Source organism: Podarcis vaucheri (genome assembly GCF_965113315.1).
Source record: "Podarcis vaucheri genome assembly, chromosome: 2".
Classification (NCBI taxonomy): Eukaryota; Metazoa; Chordata; class Lepidosauria; order Squamata; family Lacertidae; genus Podarcis; species Podarcis vaucheri.
This window is the reverse complement of record NC_138760.1, coordinates 99,748,950-99,767,574: the sequence shown is the minus strand read 5'-3', so window position 1 is coordinate 99,767,574 and position 18,625 is coordinate 99,748,950. Positions and strand designations below refer to the sequence as shown.

General features: G+C 44.7%; 1 protein-coding gene across 6 annotated transcripts in view; it reads left to right on the top strand.

Annotated features, from left to right (window-relative positions):
* Positions 1-3,238: 3,238 nt before the first annotated feature.
* CHL1 (cell adhesion molecule L1 like) overlaps positions 3,239-18,625 on the top strand; it is a 209,034-nt gene continuing 193,647 nt past the window's right edge. For 3 of the 6 annotated variants that reach the window (XM_082209263.1, XM_082209260.1, XM_082209262.1), the window contains exons 1-2: positions 3,239-3,438; positions 4,718-4,875. The gene's annotated coding sequence lies outside the window, so the exon portion shown is untranslated. Of the gene's footprint in view, positions 3,439-4,387; positions 4,876-18,625 lie in introns of those variants that run through there. The other 3 variants (XM_082209265.1, XM_082209264.1, XM_082209261.1) reach the window with 3 other exon arrangements.

Here is an 18,625-nt window from a genome sequence, read left to right as displayed (position 1 = left end):
ATCCTAGAAGGAATAATTTTTTTAAAGCCACCTAGGGATTGTATCAGAACAGTGTTTTTACTAAAACTGAGAAGAAACTACCAAATCAATGTGCATTTTTTCTCCAGATTTTTGCAAAAAAACAACAACCCACTGATGTTGTGCATCTTTAGACTTTATCAATATTAATTGTACAACACAGTTTACAAACAGTGGAATTCTGACCATGGGTGGTATTCAACTAAGTTTTTCTCAGACCAGACCTATTGAAATTAATGGATCTAACTTAGTCAATTTTAGTGGGTCTTCTCTGAGAAAACATATTTGAATACCACCCCATGTCTACTCAGTGGAGTTGACTTCCAGTTAAATGGGATTAGGACTGCAGTTTTAGCATCTATCTTTTTTTACTTGGTATCTCAGAAATTCAGTTGATTTTTTTTAAATTTAACAGAATGCCATCAAGCAACAAACAAGGTGGGAGGTACTTAGTTTTGTAAAGGGGAAGAAGCAAAAGTAAACATATAACCCTGGATATGGAATATAAATTAGCATAGTAATATAGGGAGCTGCCTTCTGCCTTGTCCAAGCTCCTTTCCCTTCATCCACTGAGAGCCAGCTAAGGCTTTGAATGCATGGTTAAACCACCCCTTGGATTTCAACACTGCACCCCAGTCTTAGAAATGCACAGTTTGCAAAGCTCTATTCTCTCAACTTCAACTTCAGCTGCTCATCAAAGAAATTTGAAAATGATACTGATGTATCTCAGAAGGTTGTTGCAAGGAAGGACTGTGGCAAAAATATACCTGAACACTCAGGCAGAGTAAGTCGGAGAAAAGCATAGAAGTGAGGTGCTGTTAGCATCCCAGGAGTCTAGTTTTTGTCATAGGCAGCTGGACCACCCACTTCACTTCTAGGTAATTTCTATGGCCATTCAGATTAAAAATGCATTTATATGATGCTAAATGGGACGTGGGTGGCGCTGTGGTCTAAACTACTGAGCCTCTTGGGCTTGCTGATCAGAAGGTTGGCGGTTCGAATCCCGACAACGGGGTGAGCTCCCGTTGCTGTGTCCCAGCTACTGCCAACCTAGCAGTTCGAAAGCACACCAATGCAAGGAGATAAATAGGTACCGCTGTGGCAGGAAGGTAAACGGCATTTCTGTGCACTCTGGAACTTGTCACAGTCCTCCATGCACCAGTAGTGGTTTTGTCATGCTGGTCACATGACCCAGAAAACTGTCTGTTGACCAACGCCAGCTCCCTCAGCCTGAAAGTGAGATGAGTACTGCAACCCCATAGTCACCTTTGACTAGACTTAACTGTCCAGGGGTCCCTTACCATTACCTTTATGATGCTAAAGAAAGACATGGCTCGCTTTCTCTGCAATTTGATAGCCACTTGTAAGGGCCAATCTTTTATAATGCCCCCCCCCCTGAAATGAGTATAATCTAAAGAAGTGGCAGAACCTTGATTTTAGCATGCTTTAGGCCAGCAGGTTGGTGCAAAATCGCTGCCCAAACTCAATGCATTCCTATGGACATTTGGAATGACAAGCCTGTTGTAGAGTTTTATGTTGAGGCTTTCAGGGCAAGGTGCTAAACCGCAGTCCACTCACTGCAAGATGACGTAACACATTCATAAGGCCAACTGGAGGTATGCCTTTATTCTGAAGCTTTCTGTTTCTGAATGGGGTGTGTGCAGAATTACAGCTGAGGCAATGCACCCCATTCAGAAAGTCTGCTGATTTTTATGCAGATGAGAGTTGAAAGGGGAATAGTTTAAGAGTATCCAAGCCATGCCAGTGCGTTGCAATGACCATTCAGAAACACAGTTGCTTGCGACGGAAGGCACCAAAGGCTGCAGATGGCTTCTCAGGACCAAACATATGCCAATGCTGGCCATTCAGAAGTCTACTTAGTCGCCTGGGTGTATTCTGAGGTTGTAATGGAGGAAAACTAAAATTGGCTACATCACAGGGTTGTTGTGATTTCTACTGAGATCCTGTTTTAGTACCAAAATTAGTGAGAGTGGGAAGTGGGAGATAAGGTTGTAAGCATCCCAAGAGCTTGGGGGAAGGGGTCCCTGACACATCTGTGATTGATGGTGGGTCTCAACTTTATGCAAGTCATTTCTCCATTTCCTACAACCATTTGAATACTGTTTTGTTGGCCACTCCACAATTCTGTTGATCAACATAGTGGACAATAATGCCTGTAGATCATTTAACAGGGTCTGAGCTATGGGGAAGGGCTGTAGCTCAGTGGTAGAGCATCTGCCTTGCATGCAGAAGACCCCAGGTTCAATCCCCAGCATCTCCAGGTAGGATTGGGAACACCCACCTTCCCACTCACTTGAAACCATGGAAAGCTGCTCCCAGTCAGTGTGGACAATATGGGGCTAAATAGACCAGTGAGCCAATTCAGTATATGGAAACAGAAATTCCCCTGTTTTTCAGGCAGAGAAGGGTAGAAAGTGATGGGTTTGCAGCAGCAATTTAGCATGACATAATCTCTTACCAATGGGTTGTAGCGGCAATTTGGAAAGGCAGGTTTTTGTCACCAGCCTCTCTGTGTGGTTAACCAATCACCCTGGAGTTGAAGTAGCTATTTAAAATGGGTATTTCAAATGGCAATTCTCTGTCACTTGTTTTAGTACATCCCAAAATTAGCCCTGACAAATATCTCATGCATCCAAAACTGGATGCAATCTACTTACTTGTTCAGAGCAAAGGGGCATTTATTTTACTTGCATCCTGCAGAGGAGACGCCCCTGTATAAAGATTGCTCCAGCATGTCCTTTTTCTGGTGGTGGTGAAGTTGGGTGTTGAGGGGCATTATTATTATTATTATTATTATTATTATTATTATTATTATTATTATTATTATTATTATCATCATCATCATCATTACTACATAGCTGATCAGAGTGCATGCCCTGTGCCTCATCTCCCACTTCTCCCCCCACCGTGAGAGGGAGGGGTCTTCTTCTCCCACCCCCATTTCTCAGAGTTCCTCCCCTCCACCCCACAGTGTGGGGAACTTTCCAAGCCGCACTTTTTGGCTGTTCTCGCTGTCTAAGCGCATTTTCGCTGGAAGGGTGTGGCAGATACCTGAGGAGTTCAGGGAGGGGAAGTGTGAGGCACTAGCAACATGCCAGGACTGGACCTCTTTACCTTTGGGCAGAGGGAGGCGGCGGCTGGCATGCGATCCCTCCTATCTCATGCAGCCTGAGGAAGGGGGGGGAGGAGTGCGGGGGGGGAGTTGTGCATGCGTGCGCTTGTAGGGGTGTGTGTGAAACGATTAGAGAGCAGGGCACCAGTGCCAAGGGAGACCTTTCTCCAGCCATCTGATGCCTGGTGGTGCCCACTTCCCTCCTGCTTCGCCCCCCCCTCCTCGTTTTCTCCCCTGTTGCAAGCAGCTGCTCTGAAGAAGAAGAACAACTCGGCTGCCTTTCCAAGGTACGGCGCGCTCCCGGAGGAGCTTCTTGTTGCTCTTGGTAACGCAGGGTGGTTCAGCCTGGCAAGGATAGCGCTCTCTCTCTCTCTCTCTCTCTCTCTCTGTGTGTGTGTGTGTTCTCGTGAGGTAGAGGGTGATCTCAAACTTTACCACCCATTAGGGGATATTCGAATAACGATAACCCGGCGTTTTAGACACACACACTTCTGCCCCCTTAATCTAGCTGGGGGTGTCTCCTCCTTGCGTCTGACTCCTTTTGAGTTAAGGGAATGATCATTTCATTCTATGTTTCGAGGCAGAAGGGAAACCTGGGAAGCTGGGATCATCTCTCCTTGTTTTGTGTCTTCAGGGAAAGCTCATTTAATTTTTATGGCTCAATGGGAGAAGTTCCACACCTGGCTGTATTTGTGTGCATGTGTATTTTACTCGACATATTTGCATGTTTTACACACACACACGCATTTTTCTTTTTTTTAAAACAAATCCAATATATAAATAATTGGGATGGTTATACTGTATATCAGAGTACTCTCACCACAGTCCACCCCCCACCCCCGCCCCAGAAGACAGTGACCATCACTGACCGTTTATGTTCAGGGAAGGGGTTTCACATCTGCTGCAATGGGAGGGGGATCAGGCAAACCCTTCCCCAGCCCTCTGTTCCTCTGTAAATCGGGGGAAGACATTTCACTCTGGAAGGCGTGTGTATGTCTCTCTGTGTGGTGCTCCTGGGAATGTTAAGGGGATGGGGATAATTCACTTTGATGGGTTAAACAGGGGCTCCTTCCCTAAAACACATGATTCCCAGGTACCGGGAAACGTTCCTTTCATCATTCCAGGTCGCCACAGGGTGAGCAGGTCCCTCGATGCCCCAAGACACGCACCACCCACCCACCTCTCTCCCCCTCCCTCTCTCACTCTTTCCTAGGGAATACTACCAGCTCTCTCTCCCAGCTTTGCAGCGGTGTAAAGTGGGGAGGGGGGTTGGCTCTGGCTGTCTTTTTCCTCCCTTGAGCAGCAGCAGCAGCAGCAGCAGCAGCGTGTGTGTGTGTGTGTGTGTGTGTGTGTGTGTGTGTGTGTAGCTGGGAGAGATTTGGGAGGTTTAGGGGCTCGTTGCCATGGCTCCCTTGAAGCTCTGCCGAAGGAGATATTGATGCCAGTCACGGAGGGACCCTTCTTCCTTTCTGCACGCTTGATATTTTCTTCCCTTCTTCTCTCTCTCTCTCTCCCTCTCTCTCCTCCTCCCTCCCTCCCTCCTCCTTTCCCCTTTTGGCGGAGCAGGCAAAGTGATTAATTTGGCGAGCCAGGACGGGGCTTCCTGGTGCTGCGCTCGCCTCCCGAGCAAAAACGGAGCCGGACTCCCTGGCAAACTCCTGCTGCCTCTTCCCGGAGAGGTCCACACGCCCCCACCCCACCCCAGGGGCTGCCCAGGCTGCAAGGTAAGAGAGAAAAGGACGGGTGAGGGTGGTGGTGGTGTTGAAGGAGCAAAGAGTGTGAGAGAAGAGGGGGGAGGGCTGCTCGCTCCCTCTCACCTTGATGGGAAATCGATGGCCATTGGCTTCCTGGACGGAGCCAGCAGGCGACTCCGGGGCTGTCCAGGACGGGCAGGAGAGTGACAGGAGGAAGCCCGGGACAGGGTCTCCAAAATATGGGAATGGGGCGGCGTTTCTTCCCCACACCTTGAAATATGCAGAGATGAGGTGGGTGGGTGTGGCCGGAGCAAAGGCAAGGCTTACCTATGGCTCACCTGGAGGGCTGCATTTAAAACCGCGCCCCCCTCCTTCCCCACCTCAGTTTGCTTCCCCTGCCCGATGCCATGGGCAGTTTAACAGGTGCTTGGCTTGGCTCTCCCAAGGCATGGGTTGGTGGCGGGGTTGAGCGAGGGAATTTCCTCGGAATGGAGCCGTGTTGAGTGTGGAGCTTTTCCTGCGCGCAGGTGCGCGTAAAGTACCACCCCCTTTCTATCCAAGACAGAGGAAAGAGATGCTCTCAGGTTGTGGATCCAACTCGTATTGCCAAAGTATGGGGCGTGGGGATTTCACGTTTAAAGTCCACCATCGCCTCTCAAGAGATCGATCAATTGTGCAGTCCCGGGAAAGTGGGCGGGACTCTCCCCTCCCGTGTGTCCGTGTCGCCTGGAGAAAGTTTGCATGTGGACGCGGTGCGCTGGAAACATCAGAGAGACCGTTTCCTGAGTCTCTGGGGGTGAAGGGGGTCGTTTTGTGTTTCTCGACATCGACAAGTGCGAATCAAAGATGTATGCTGCTGAATGTGAGGATTAGGTACCTTTAGTTGTTTGTGCTATATGAAACACTTAAATCTCAGGGGTGTGGGTCTGAGCCCCACATTGGGCAAGAGATCCCTGCGCTGCAGGGGGTTAGACTAGATGACCCTCGTGGTCCCTTCCAACTCTATGATTCTATGTCATGCTGGATGTTTTGGATGCAGTCAATCTTGCAGGGCTTGGTTTGGTTTTCCAGTAGGAGCACAGCTCTTATTTATGAAGATAGTCTTTCATTCAAATAGGCCAGATGTGCTTAAAGGTAAAGGTAAAGGGACCCCTGACCACTAGGTCCAGTTGTGGCTGACTCTGGGGTTGCGGCGCTCATCTCACTTTATTGGCCAAGGGAGCCGCCGTACAGCTTCCGGATCATGTGGCCAGCATGACTAAGCCGCTTCTGGCAAACCAGAGCAGTGCACGGAAACGCCGTTTACCTTCCTGCCGGAGCGGTACCTATTTATCTACTTGCACTTTTTTGGTGTGCTTTCGAACTGCTAGGTTGGCAGGAGCAGCGACCAAGCAATGGGAGCTCATCTGGTCGCGGGGATTCAAACCGCCGACCTTCTGAGTCCTAGGCTCTGTGGTTTAACCCACAGCGCCACCCGTGTCCTCTGTAACTGAAGAGCACCTGAGATGTTACGGTGGTATGGCCTATGAGTTAGAATGTTGGCATGGCCAACTTCCTGTACATTGGACTGAGCTGCAGCAGGATAAACCCTCCCTACACTAGTCCCGCCTTCCCTCCCAAAAGCCACTTCCTCCCACATGCTTTCCTTTCTGGTAGAAGTTCCTTCCAGCCTTGAAGGCTCCTAAAGGGAAGCAGAACTGCGCAATGGATCTTAGAAGGAAGAAGGCAGGGTGAAAATTTCATACCCTTCTTCCCCCTCCTCAAACGCTTTTTAGGAACGTGGCAGCAACCTAACACAGGGTTGAGATGTTTGGGTGTATTGCCTCGGATTTGAAAGCAGAGTTTCTTTTTTATAATAGAAAAGCAGGGTGGAAATCCATTAAATAACTCAAAAGAATTGGCTGCCCCTGAGTGTGTGTCTCAGACCACTGGATTGAATCCAGTCTCAATTTGTTTTTTATTTAATAGCAGCGAAAGGGAGGAGTGCACTGCCTATCAGACTGTAGTGCAGGAGGAGGAGGATAACTTTAAACCTTTCCTCCCCCAGCCATGATCCTCATGCAGGATAAGGGTTAGAAGAAACAAACAAACCCTGCCATTGGTGCCAATGAGAACCCCCTTTTGCCCAAGGCTATTAGCAGTTTGTTGACACAATGGTTCATTGACAGCATCCTACACACTGCGGTCCCCATGAAAACTGCTTTCTTCTGCACCTGCTATTAAAATTTCAAAACTTGGTGCGGTTGCTAATGTTTAGAGTCAATGTGTCAGTTTGGCCCTAATTTTGTCACACACCTGCTTGAAATCAGTGCGAAAAGTAAGCCATTAATAAAATCAAGTTCTGCTCATTTCAGTTGCACCTAAGTGGAAGTAACTTTAGTCTGGATCATCTAACATATAGCTTGGTTCCCTTCTGATATTGTTGGACTACAACTCCCATTATCCCTCATTATTGGCCATGGCCACTGGTGGCTCTCGCCTTTTGGGACTAGGAGGATAGAAAGCAGGAAGGCCAACAGTAGGTGAAGCCTGAGCCAATGACAGCTGGAGCCAACTTCTTCTAGATTCATCCCTGAGTTCTGCATGGGCAAAATTGAAACTAAGGAGGAGGAAGCCAGCAGCCAGGGAGGACCACTTTCAGCTACCAGGCTGGAAGTTCTCCACTTCTGACCTAATCCATCAGAAATCCATTTGCAGGGTGGTGGTCGTGGTGAATAAAAGTGTAGACTCTGGCTCAGCTTGATTTCAAATTGGGCTCAGCTAATACAAGCTGTTTTCCAAACAAAAACTAGAGACTATATCATTCCTCCAGCCCCCAAACCATATTTCAAAATTCAGAAACGACATCAGGAGCAAGACAAGGCATGAATGCTTCCTCTACGTGTGAGATCCTGCCTGCCTGCTAACCTCTCTCAATCCCAAACCTTACATGATGGCAACTTGAGTGAGTGTCTGCCTCAGTTCTCTTTGCAAATCTTTCCCTTCCTCAAAGGGCAGCAAACCTTCCAGATGGAAACAGTGTAGCAAGACGTGTATGCCAGTGGGGAGGCTCTGCCAGTGACAGAAGAAGGAGCTTAGTTTCAGCTTCCCTCTTGATAGAAATTATTTCCCCCAATGCTTTTCTTCCTCCAGACATACAAGCCCTTGAACTCCTGCAGGAAATGACAGACTAGCCTCTCATTAGCTGGAAATGTCATTCTGAACTTCATTTCTAGAACCAGGAGACACCAAGAAGACTTTTCCAGTCGTTGCTGGAACCCCATGCTGCCTGATACCCCATCATTCTTCTCCATTGTGGGGATGGGGAAGGGAGACATGTCACTGATCAAGTCCTTCTTCAAGGGTTCCTTTCTTCAAGCATTTGATAAGAGTGCTTGAGGGGACCATTTGACTATTGGACCAGCATCTCTTCCCACCACATCCCTATTTGATTTCATTCTTAAGGTAACCCTGATGTTGAAGTAAAATGCCCAAGACTACTGGACTGAGGCATGCATATTTTTACAACGCTTTGGGGGCTGATGAGGCTAGCATTTTCAGGATAGTTATCTTTTAGAGAAAAGCACTGTTCTAGATAGTACCGCTTGAAGAACCATGTGGTTAATGGCCATCTGTCATCTGCTGCTGCTATCATAAGAAGCTCATATTTATCTGGTACAAAATATTGATTTTTCCAGATCACAAGTTGTGGCTGACTTATACATTTATGTGTCATTTCCTGAGACTTTTTTCTGGTTCAAAAGGCAAGCCAAATGTCTAAACTATGTATAGATCAGCAAGGGATTCCTGGAGCATGTGAGTTTTATGTGACAAAGCATCCCTTCTGCCCCTTGAACTTCCCAATACCAACACCAAGAATAAGAGGCATGGCAACTATACCGGCCCTGAGACTATCATTTGGGTTAAATCGGGCCACAACTTTATTGACTACAGATGTAAGAGGTTTGGCATAGGCAGGAATCTGCATGTTGCAGAACTCCTTGTGTCTGAGCTGCTGGTGCCCCCTTCCTGAAAATGAAGGTCTTTTTGTATTTTAGGGAATGAAAGAGAGAGGAGCTAAGAGCATGAATTGAATTGGATCGTGTGGCTAGTTGCTGGGAATCTCAACTGGGGAGAATGTTGTGCTCAGGTTCTGCTTGCGGGCTTCCTATTACAGGCATCTGATTGGCACCTGTGAGAAAAGGATTCAAGGCTAGATGGATCTTTGGTCTACTCTAGCACAGCTGCTTGGATGGTCTCATGAGGCAGGGGCTTGCCTGTGGAGTATGCCCACCTCAGTTCTGGTTGCAGCAGTTTGAGTAAGGACACTAATTGTTGCTCCAAACACAATGGACTAGTTCTTTCAGTATGAAATGAAAATGTTTCATTGAAACATTAATAACAGTCAATGCATTTGCATTGTATTTTGGGTATGTAAAAGTTTATTCATAAATGGAAGAGCATACTACCTACGTCATCAGTGACAGTAATTCTCTACTGTACTACTGTGCTGCCAAGAAATGAATAGTTGTATTCTTTATGAGGGCTTGCAACAAGAAAATTAGGATACTGTACATACGTTCAATTGTGGTTCTTTGGATTATAGTTTTCTATTCAACATAGAGTGAGCTGTCACTCAGAGGAGTGCAATTATTACAGGCATTTAGCATGTGCTACGTTGATAATTAAACATAATGAGTGAAAACATAATAGCCCTGCTATTTATTCCAGAAAGCCGCAAGATAAGTATTCCTATAAATAAGAGATTATTTGCAAGCATTTTATGTTTATTTAGTGGAGTCTGAACTGCAGCCATTTTGTTTGCCACTGAAATGCTTAATGAATCACCTGTCATTGGGTGGGAGGGGGCAAGCCAGCAAAAAGTAGCTTTAAGGTAGTCTCAAGGATGTTGTGAATAGTGGGCATGATAAGAAAGCTTCTCTATTCCCCAGCTTTTCTTTATTTTTAATTTCCCCACTGGGAGAGGACAGGAACTATTGCAAAACAGTACTAATTACTCCAGTTTATCTCATATGTGTTACATTGATGTGGTTAATTATTGCTTTTCCCATTAGCAGTGTTTTAAAGAATAATGAATTAACATATCACATTCATCAAAAGAGCATCTACAAAGTTTATCTTCTCAGAGTCAATGTGTTCTTGCGTTACAAGAAGTTACGGAGGTTTCCCAAGGAACAAAATGTATTGGGATTCCTTTACAAGGTGCTTTAGACCTTGATGAATGACTTGAATTGATCACCAACGAGTGACACAGGCAAACTATTGGTTGCTTAGCAACCTGATGTAATTCTACAAATTTTGGGTGCATTTCTACCGCTAGTGAGGAAATTCTGTTTTTGTTAAAGGAGCACTTTTTTTGTCAGTACAAAAGCCGCCCCGGCAAGAAAACGTTACCCAGAGGAATTCTGTGCCACTCTTTGTAACAGAATATATTTGAAGGATAAAGACTGATGGCTGTTTGCTGGAAAACTGTGACAATCTGGAGCCATTCAAATGTTTCCAGTGCTTTATAATAAGTCATAATTGCATATTTGTCCTTTCTGAGTCAGACGTCTGCAGAAAGACAAGTAGCAGTGGGAGAAATCCCACCGGAGGGATTCATCCACTCTGTGCTTTTGAAATGGTTCATTCATGCTGTCTTGAAGTGTGAGGTCCTGCTAGGTCATGTTGAGTTACATGGTGTTTCATTATGAGTAAATGGAACATAGCATGGAGCATGCAGTTCAGTGATTGCCCAAATTATAACAGGGCAGCTTGGCACAGCTTGGGATTCATACGACATGGGACCTTAGCCGGCTAGTCCCAAGGACTGAGATTGATTTCTTGAATGACTCATCTTCTGTATTGTCTTCCCCAAAAGGGATGCTAAAGATCTAAATTTCCAAAAGAAAATGGGGTGAAATTGTGTAGCAATGCCGATTGAAGACAAAGATGGGATTTAAGGCAACTCGTCGGTTTCCACGGCAATTTGGACTGAAGCTTTGTTTAGAAAGAAGATAACTTTGTGGCTCGGCAAAACCATAATGACACTATATTTGAAACCAGCACAGCTCGTTGCTATATTCCGATGGGATAACTGTTTAAGTGAGCCAATCCACATCTCTCTATCTATACCACATCCTAACATTGATTTTTAGGTAGAAATTCTATTACTTTCCGCTGGAGGACCTTCATTTGAAAAATGGCAAAATATGACCTTAAACACTAGATCAATGCTGCCCAACCATTTCTGGCTCATGAACAACAATATTGAGCAAGTAAGCGACTACAGGCTGCATAGTACTTTATTCCTTATCTACCCTGGAGGAGAAACAAAAGAATGAGAATCTCAGGAGGGGAGGGAAGTACATGGAATTCCTTTCTGTCCAACCTTTCCTTGACAGCTACATAAAAGGAACGAAGGAATGATCACGCAGGTTCATTCAAGAAGCAGTTTATGCACTCTTGGGTATATTTCATGCAATTCTGGTTGTTTCAGGCTCCCCAAGAATACAGTATGGGCAGGAGCTGAACTAAAAATAAAATAAAGGTAAATTGAAATGATTCAGTGAATGGGTTGTCTTCTTTATGAAGGATGACTTTAATGATTATATTTTTTAAAAGTCATAAATAGGCTGATTTGTGTGAGAGGCATAAAAGCTGTTTTTATGCCTTGAGATGGAGTGGAGAATAGATAAAAGCAAGGTACTATCAGGCTTCAAACACATGGGATCATTCACTTTTAAGACAGAAGCTTTAAGAGAAGGAAATGCTAGTTTACCTGGTTAAGCTAAATGGCCCGTGAAAACAGCAGTCTGAAGTACAACATCCATATTTAGTGACAGTATATCTCCGGCTGTGAAGTATAGAAAGAGAATTTTAACACTGTTGGAGGGGTGAATTTCCACTTGCTTGCCACCCACCCCAAGCTCATATGATTTATTTTGATCTCAGAACCTTAATGGCTGTGTGTGTGTGTGTGTTTGTGTGTGTGTGTGTGTGTGTGTGTGTGTGTGTGTCACCTACTATTCTCTGTTTGAAGGGCTGTCAGGTCCAAGATAAAGATAAAGAACTATGAAAAGGAAATCAAGGGCCTTGATATTGCACATGAAGAGTTAGTATCCAGACAGAAGAATAACCACTGGTCACAGTGGTTCTGACAGTCTTCCCCACTTTGGTGGCATGTTCTGTATTTACTTTTAAATTATAACAATGATTTATAATTTTCTAGCAATACATATGAATTAGCACATGCAAATAAACACACTCTTTTTCTTCTCTGGTGATGTGTTTCCTCTCTTCCTTTTTGGCACTGTGTAAGTGGACACTCTAGAGGCTAGTCTTTCCATAAAAGAGTGAATTCCACCCTAAATGGCTCAGATCATGCCAAGGTTCTAGTCTAAGCCTGCACAACATGTGACCCCAAAATCCAAATGCAGTCTGCCAGCTGCATATTAAAAACTACCTGGCAGGCATAATGCAAGCCCGGGGGCTGGGAAGTCACAAATTATTCAGGCCTGCTATAAGCAGTGGCATAGCGTGGGGGGTGCAGGGGGGGGCGGCCGCACCGGGCGCAACATCTGGAGGGGGCGCTCGCAGCTCTCTGCCCCCACGGGTTAGGGGGCGCAAATTACTTGCCTTGCCCCGGGTGCTGACAACCCACGCTACGCCACTGGCTATAAGGTATTTGTATTGGTTTGTGCAGGATTACCGGCAGTAAGACATTACGTTTTTATTATTGTAGATTTTATTTGAAACTGGATTCCCCTCCCCCAACAATTACAAAAATACCAAATGCACATATATAGTATGGAGGAGGGTATCTGGCTTGGCAGTAGCATACATAAAAAGGAGTGTAGCTGATCACAGGTTGAACGTGAGTCAGCAATGTGACGTGGTTGCAAAAAAGGTTAATGCAGCATTAATGGAACCAGTTTCCAAGTCAGAAAAAGTGCTACACTTTATTCTGTTTTATGGAGTAACATGCTCAGTTCTGGGTGTTGCCCTTTAAGAAAGGTGTAGTCAAATTTGAGTGGGTTTAAAGGAGCGCAATGAAGCAGTATCTGTGAGAGAAGGTTGAAGAAACTGACTAAGTTCAGCCAGAAGAAAAGAAGATTGAGTGTTGGAAGCGATAGACCTCTTCCAATCCATGAAGGCCTGTCACAGTGAAGATTCAAAGCCTTGTTTTCTGTTGCCCAAGGGGACAGGACCAGAAGAAGTTACAGGAGGGTTCACTTTCACCAGAGGTCTTCAAGGAGACACTGGGCAGCTGTCTGGGGGCATGGCTTAGCTCTGAATTTCCTGCATCAGGCAGGAGACTGGGCTAAATAGCCCACAACGTGTCCTCCAACAATATGACTCAAAATTCCTCCTCCAGGTAGGGCTGAAAAGGGATGATTTCTGTATGAAACCTTGGATAGCTACTTTCCAGTCAGTTCAGAAAACACTAAACTAGATGGAAAAATGGTCCAGCTTTCTGCATTCCTAGGCTATCTCTGGTGCTCACAAAGAAGAGTGACATTACTCTGATGCAACACAATTGCTTTGTTGGGAGAGTGAATTCTACTTCACACACAAAAAACCCCTTATGTTTCATTTATGAGAGCTCTAAGAGTGGCATTTTTAAAAGTTACGTTTATTCCTAAAGAATTAGAATGAACTGAAATCCCTGGCAATGGAGAGAAGGGGTGGGGAGGGAGTTACTTAAGACAATTACATTGTGCTTTTACACATGTCTCCTTGCATTTGAAGCAAACCCCCATTAAAGGAATTTCTGGCTTAATGATGCATGCTTCTAAGGCTGTCATTGGACAACTTGGATTTAGGGCTCAATATTCATGAAGCTAAGGAGAAACTGTGTAAAAGCACATTCCTCTCCTCTCACCCCATATTTCTGCATGCTTTTATGCACGTCTACTGGCATGCACAGATGCCTGATTATTTCTGCCTGCAATTGCAGTAATTGCCTCTGTACAATAGCCAAGCAAATGCATTGCGATATAGGCCCCTAATTTAGTTCCTTTCACTTTGCTCAGTTAACCATTCAAGGCAGTCAGGATAGAGGGGGAAACCCCAGTCTCTTTGATACCTCTGATGATTTTTGCACATCTTCTGTCACCACAAGATGTCTTACGCACCATTCTCCACAAAGATACTTAGCATATTGCCTTGGAAAATGGAATATGCATTGATCAACATAAAGACACTTTTCAATGGGCTCTGTTAAAGACTAGAGAATGCCCTGTATATATTATGTAGGTGACAAGACAACAGCGCAGATGTAATGGTGGTATAATTTAGATGATTCAATGGGTTCCCAGTCTCGTAAGAGGCTTCCTGTTGGCCCATGTTCCGTATATCTAAGCAGAGCTTCATTCAAATCAGCAGGAGACCAGATGGATGCACAGCCCAGCTTCCAGGAAGAGGTTTCACATGACTAAAGATGCAGATTATACACTGAATTATTTGTAACCACATTACTAAAGCACTGACAGCAGCAATTTTTTTTATGCTGAGCGCTTAATTCTTCTCTGCACCCTCATTTCTTTTTTAAAAAGTATATTATCAGATATCTGCTTTTCTCCTCTATCTCTCAGCACGTTAACTCATGGAACAAATTGCACCTAGGTATGAAAAAATAATGGAAGAAGACATTCATTCAAATTGTCTTTTGCAATATACCTGAAGAAACATTATAATACAGTGGTACCTCAGGTTAAGTACTTAATTTATTCCGGAGGTCCGTTCTTAACCTGAAACTGTTCTTACCTGAAGCACCACTTTAACTAATGGGGCCTCCTGCTGCCGCCGCACTGCCGGAGCATGATTTCTGTTCTCATCCTGAAGCAAAGTTCTTAACCTGAAGCACTATTTCTGGATTAGCGGAGTCTGTAACCTGAAGTGTATGTAACCTGAGGTACCACTGTACTGAGGTCAGGGGCAACACAAGGCATTTTTCTGCCTGAGGACAAGATCCTCCTACATTCCACACACAGAAACAGACTGGACAGGCAGTTGTATTAAAAGAACTCAGATTTCCTCTCTAGCAAGAACACCTTGAATGGTTAACTAAGCAAGGTGGGGAGACCTTGGCTGTGCACCTGAGGGCAGAAGGCCCATTTAGGTGGCACAACAGGCTGTGTGCCATGCACACTCTTGTCCTCCAGCAAAGGCGGATGGCCAAGGAATGGCCTTCCTTCCTCTCCTCCTGCCTTTTGTTTCTGTTGCCTGAAATAACTGCCTCATCACGCTGGCAAACGATAAGCCTGGCCTTGACATAGAGATCCCAATTCTCTCTAGAGGTCAAAAGTTGCCATGTGTCTCTTTTCAAACTGAAATATATATATATATATATCAATAAAGTTGATTAAAATATTCAGCAAAGTAAAGAGGCAAGTAGCAGAATGATTTGCCAGAACATATACAGTGGTACCTCGGGTTACATCAGCTTCAGGTTACAGACTCCGCTAACCCAGAAATAGTGCTTCAGGTTAAGAACTTTGCTTCAGGATAACAACACAAATCATGCTCTGGTGGCTAAAGTGGTGCTTCAGGTTAAGAACAGTCTCAGGTTAAGAACGGACCTCCGGTACGAATTATGTACTTAACCTGAGGTACCACTGTATTCACAAGATAAAAATGCCCAGCAAGCAGATGCTGAATCCAAATGGATGCTGAATCCGAAACATAATTTGAGCCACATCCACACCATACATCAAAAGCACTGTTATATTGTTTTAACAGTTCCATAGTAAGCACATAAATTTGGGTCCCAGGTGGGGGAAAAGGACAGGGTCACTATTCTTTCTCACTCTCAGGTTATAAACTCCTCGGAATGAAGTGGGGGGAGGGGAGGGGCATAGAACTTTTTTCATACGTAAGTCTGTAAAGTACTGTATACACCCATTGTAAAATAATGAGAGAGAGAAGAGATCAGCAGTAAATTAAAAAAGTAACAGTGCTGTCAATTATTTGATAAAAATTTTGATTCCTAAAAATTTCTCGGCATTATACTTTGAAGAGCGTGTATGTAATTCAGTCTTGCAGAAGGATTCTTAATCTCTGCAGTGTACACATATGCTGGATTGCCCAGTTTTGCTTTTTCATGTCTGCCTGGCATGAGAAGATCTGATATCAGTCAGGTTATTAAACAGAGAATACCAAACAGTATCAACAAGACCTTGCAGGCATACAGGTATCTAATTTCCCATGTTGGCAAAACCTGTTTGTCCAAATGAATAGTTATCTGGAAACTCTATCTGAAGGGAGAGCCAAGTGAACTTTTTTTGGCATTGCACTTTCAGTCTGCCAGCAAATGAAGTTTGGAAGGTTGTGTCAGTAATAACGTGGATAGTAGGAGGCATCTATCCAAGTGCATAGATACATACAATAGCCCCAAAAAGAGAAGTGACGGACTGTGGAGTGCTTTTTGGGTTAATGCCAGTTGGTTAACTGTATCAAATAAAACTGTATATCAAAGGGAAAAGGAAGTATGTGGCCTACCAATTTACTATCCATACCTAAAGAAAAAAGAGGGGACCTATAGCAGGAGGAAATTCATCATGAAAAGTCAGTTAGGATCCACAACCATTTAATAAGGCTTACTTATTACATTATTGTGGCCCCTAAATGGCCTGGTCTATAGCATTCGCCATCTCTGGCTTAAGCTATTTGAGTTGTGAATGCCAGGCTATACAAATGGATAAGGGCAGAGGAGAGAGGGTTGGCTGCATAGCTGGTGGAAGGCCGAGACCCTGCTTAATAAAGCCCTTTTTATTCAATGCACTCCCTACTGCTGGCAGTGGGGAGCCCATAAATGCAGGGCTTACTGCCTTCTTGACAAATGTAGGTTTTCATCTGCCAATTGATTCCATGTTTACTCACTCTTTCATCTAAAAAATCTGCGATATTATTATCCCTGATTACTCCATTGAATTCCATCATCCCTGCTGTTTGCCTCCGTGCAACATGCGAGCCGAGCTCCTGCATGCTCTATTGGCAGGTGATTTCATGATAATACCTGCCCCAACCAGGGCTCACCTGCTGTGAGGCAGTGTAATTGGAAATGGAATTTTGAGCTTCATTTCCTGTTACATCCTAGTGAGCAGCTAGAAACAAACACAAAATAATCTGCATGAGAATACAGCAGACAATTTTAATCGGGAAGCATTAAGGCAGCGGACTGGCAGTTACAGAAAGTAATATGTGGTAGGGGCCAGTCAAGCAGCCCCTGGAGTCAATAGGATTTCATTGACTGATTCCCAGGAAGCAGCATTTAGCTTGTACAGGTCTTGGAGCTCATTATGGTTTTGGTGCAGGGAGCTTTTGTGCTTCAGCAATGGAGTTGGCTTCCTCCTCCTAGTGTAGTAGAAACTGTGAATGTTCTTGCGTTGGCTCCCTGCAGTATGCAAAGATTTCAGAGAGCAATTCCAGCTCCTTGTCAGGTTGAGAAATTAATGCTCCCTGTATCACAAATAAGCCTGTTTTCTCTTTGGAAGCAGCATTATCAAGTCCAGGAAAAAAAATACGCTATGCATTTAGTTCTGTTTTCCAATCCCAACCAAAACCGGAAATAATCAATGTGTTCAAAAGGTCAGCAACACTGTAGACCAGGGGTGTCAAACTCAAATTAATTGGGGGCCGCATCAGCAGTTTGGTCACCCTCAAAGGGCCGGTTGTATCTGTAGGACTATGTGTGAATGCATGTAAAGTGGAGGTTTCCTGTGTAGAACGGCCGGCGCCGTTAGAGGGCAGGCGTTCTCTGGCTTGTAGGCTGCCACGCATGCGCTGAAGAGGTGGCTTTCTTGTGCCAAAAAAAAAAAAGCGAGAATAAAAGGTCAAGGCTGGCGGCCACCAGCGGCTACATGGGCCACATGATGAGGTCTGGCGGGCCGGATTCGGCCCGCGGGCCTTGTGTTTGACACACGTGCTGTAGACCCTGAGACAGAACATAATTCAACCAATTATGTTAACCATTGTCATAAAGACAGAGAAGTGTGTTTGTGATGTCTTTTGACTAGGCCTGTTTATCTTCTGTGCATGGTTCCACAAATGATGCTAACTATGCCATTTTACTCTAGCAGGTTTGTTTGTTTGTTTAACCATTTAGGAAGTATAGTATGGAAAATAACTATTGTTGTAAAATGGCCTCTACAGAAATGGAATTCAATTTATGGTGAATTAGCTTTTTTCTCTTCATATGAACCTTCACTTTGTTAAATACACATATAACTGGTGAAAGATCTATAATATGGTAGGGTTGTTGAGCTTTACTTAAAGAAATCACTGAAGTTGTTGAGCTTTTATGGGAAAACCCCAATGTTGTTGAGCCAAACGCCAGAAAAACCACAATTTTTCAAATCACTTGCCTGAGATCCAGGACAAAGCGCCACCTTTCGGGAATTCTGGATGTATGGCGCCCTGTAATATGGACATAAGATGCAGTCTTCTACTCAGGAATACTGAGATGAGTGTGCAGCAAATTCTGGTGTTAATGTCTGTGCTTTCAACTGCAGAGTCAGAAGGAAACCGTGTTGAAAGGAAGCCATAATGAAACTTAATAGTGCTGTTGTCCAGTAGCAGCTGTTGAGTCTCTGCAGGTGGGCCTCTATAAGTCTTCCAGCTTCCCTACACAGTGAGTTGCTGGCACTTACTGAGGGGGACAGAAGAGGCACAGGGAATATGGTGTGGTGTGTGGCTCCTGCTGCAGTGCATGACATCACACCAAGCTCCCTATGCCAAATTCCTCCCCTTTCCTTCTCAGTAGGCACCATTGACTTACTGTGCTGGGGAGCTGAGAGAG